Here is a 3,321-nt window from a genome sequence, read left to right on the forward strand (position 1 = left end):
GCATTAATTAAATAAGATATATAGTGATATCCCAACAAGTAAACATGTTCCAACAAGGAACAAACTTCAATCTTCACCTGCAACTAACAACGCTATAAGAGGGGCTGAGCAAAGCGGTAACATAGCCAATCAACGGTTTGCTAGGACAAGGTGGGTTAGAGGCTTGGTTCAATAATATGGGAGGCATGATAAGCAAGTGGTAGGTATCGCAGCATAGGCATAGCAAGTGAGCGAGCAACTAAGCAAGCAAAGATAGAAGTGATTTCGAAGGTATGATCATCTTGCCTGAGATCCCGCAAGGAAGAAGGACGAGTCCATGAAGAAGACAAACGGACGTAGTCGAACAGATCCTCACAACACGACGTTATTGGAACTAACCCGAAGAAGCAACACCGGAAAGAAGCAAAAAACATAGTAAACAACCAACACATGAACATGGTATGATATGCGGGATGCGGTATGCGATGCATATGCATGATTTGCAAAGGAATGAATGAACCTGGCCTCAACTTGGAAATCCAAGTGTGCCACTGGAAAGATGAGGTGAAATCGCTTGAAAACGATATAAAGATCACCGGAATCGGAGCTACAGTTTGGAAATGGCAAGCAATGCAAATGTGACCACGGTCTGCGATTTACAGCAAGTAGCCATCTAAATGCAACAAGATGAACATGCTACAGCACCCAAACATGGCATCAAAATACATGGCAGGGATCCATTCATGATGCTTAACAAAAGATGAACACTGAGCTACGGCCAATTCATCCAACAACAGGTTCAAACAAGCATGGCAAAAATGCATTTGGTAAACAGATTTCAGACTTAGTGAAATTAACACAAGCCTGAAATTTCAGATCAGGTAGCACACTTTGGAGCATGAAAACTATAAGCTACAGGGCCTGAACATGGCAAAGTAAAGCATGGCATGGAACTACTCAAATAGCTTAACAAAAGTCCCTTAGTGACCTTGAGCCAAAAGGGATCAGAAAATACAATTGCAAGCATGTGAACATGGCAAAAACATAATCAGTTCTCAGACTTGGTGAAAACTGGAGCATGCTGAAAACAGATATCAAGTAGGCATGTTAACGAGCTCGATGCACTCACTACAGAGCAAGGCATGACAATCTAAGCATACAAACATCAAGAATACACAAAATGCAAGCTAGACATGGAAAGAACAATAACATAGCATGCACGGATCAACTACAACATCCTCGGCAAAATCGCTAACAAGTAGACAATCTGCCCGGATTCACGAAGTAGCAAAAGTAGAGCTTGATTGACTCAAGCTAGGGTGCTCCATAATTGCAAACAAAGACATGGATGGATAGAGCACTACAAGATTAACAAAACATCCTTACTGATAATCCTCAAAAGAGGCATGGATCACTAGGAAACAACATGAACATATGGCCATATGAGACAAACAGCTCAAGGACTTAGTGGAAATGCTAAGTCCCTGAAATCAGCATTACCAGGTGCCTCACTTTGCAAGCTTGTGCTAGTTATCACACACATCACAAAAATACATGGATTGCACCTCTGGAAAGATGGCAAAACCCTTAACAAAACATGTTTAGAGCTCATGGGCATATCATGCACACAATAATCATGGCAAAAATGACAAATATCTAAATGGAGCAGCAGATCTGACAATTATCTCAAGTAGCACTCTTCTAACAGCATTTCGGGCATCAAGATGAACTCAAATGAAAATGATGCAATGAGATGAAATGATGTGCTCTCTGAGACGAACATTTTGATATGCTATATGCATGAATCAGAGCTATGGATGCAAAGTTACGACATGATGAACATGGCCATATGAAACTGGGAATCTCGAGGACTTAGGAGAAATTTTAACCTTGCAAAAGTCAACCCGGGATGAGGAGAAGCGGGACGAGGTGGATCCGGTTCGGGATGGTCGTTTGGTTGGAGGGATGGGTGGATCTGGTCCAACCCGACCCAGATCTGGCCGGACTTGGACTCCGGCGAGTCTTCGCGGACTCCGGCGAGCAGGGAGGTGGCCGGCGGCGAGGAAGAAGCGGCGGGGCCTGCGTGCAGCATTGGGGCGGCGCGTGGGGGTGGCGCTGGCGGTGCGCGGCGGCAAGGGGTGGCGCCCTAGGCGAGAGGCAGGCGGCGGGGCGGCGCAACACGGCGGCGGCGCGCGGTGGTGCGGGCTCGCCGGTGTGAGAAGCTCCGGGCAGAGCAGCGGCTCGGGCGGACGTCGGCGGATCTGGGCGGCGCGGGGTCCGGCTGGGAGCGGGCCTCCAGGCGGCAGGGCGGCGCGGTCGGCTCGGTCGGCTCCGGCGAGCTGCTGGCCGGCGGCGGCCGAAGACGAAGCCGGCGCGGAGCTCCGGCAACGCGGGGACGGCGGCGGAGGCACGGGCCTCCTCGGGCCCGGCGCGGCCCGGGGCGGGTCCGATTCGGGCCTCACGGGCCGGCGGCGAAGTGGGGCGGCGCGGGCGCTGACGTGGCGCGATATGGTGGGACGAGGGGCGGAGGCGGACATGTCCGGCCCGGTCGGACATGTCCGGCGGCTGGAGGAGGACGGAGACTAGGGTTCATCCGTGAAAATTTCGGGGATGGCCACATATGAGGTGCGGTTTTCGGCCACGCGATCGTGATTGAACGGCCGAGATGATGGAACAGGTTTAGGTGGGTTTTGGGCCAAATTGGAAGGGTGTTGGGCTGCAACACACACGAGGCCTTTTCGGTCCCTCGGTTAACCGTTAGAGCATCAAACGAAGTCCAAATGGTACGAAACTTGACAGGCGGTCTACCGGTAGTAAACCAAGGCCACTTGGCAAGTCTCGGTCCAATCCGGAAATGTTTAATCCCCACACACGAAAGAAAGGTAGAAATGACCACCGGAGGAGAACGGAGCGCCGGATTGCAAAACGGACAACGGGGAAAATGCTCGGATGCATGAGACGAACACGTATGCAAATGAAATGCGCATGATGACATGATATGCAATGCATGACATGCAAGCAACGACAACGCAACAACAACGAATAACTGGATGACACCTGGCACATCGGTCTCGGGGCGTTACACACACCAAGTCTTCTCTTAGCCGTGTGCGGTGCCCCTCTCCGCAGTTACACACCTCAGTCATATCGTCGTAGTGCTTAGGCGAAGCCTTGCGCCGGTAACTTCATCATCACCTTTGCCACGTCATCGTGCTGACGGAACTCTCCCTCAGCCTCAACTGGATCAAGAGATCGAGGGACGTCATCGAGCTGAACGTGTGCTGAACGTGGAGGTGCCGTACGTTCGGTGCTTGGATCGGTTGGATCGTGAAGACGTTCGAC

Source organism: Triticum urartu, chromosome 7A, assembly GCF_056163025.1.
Source record: "Triticum urartu cultivar PI428250 chromosome 7A, HENAU_Tu73, whole genome shotgun sequence".
NCBI lineage: Eukaryota > Viridiplantae > Streptophyta > Magnoliopsida > Poales > Poaceae > Triticum > Triticum urartu.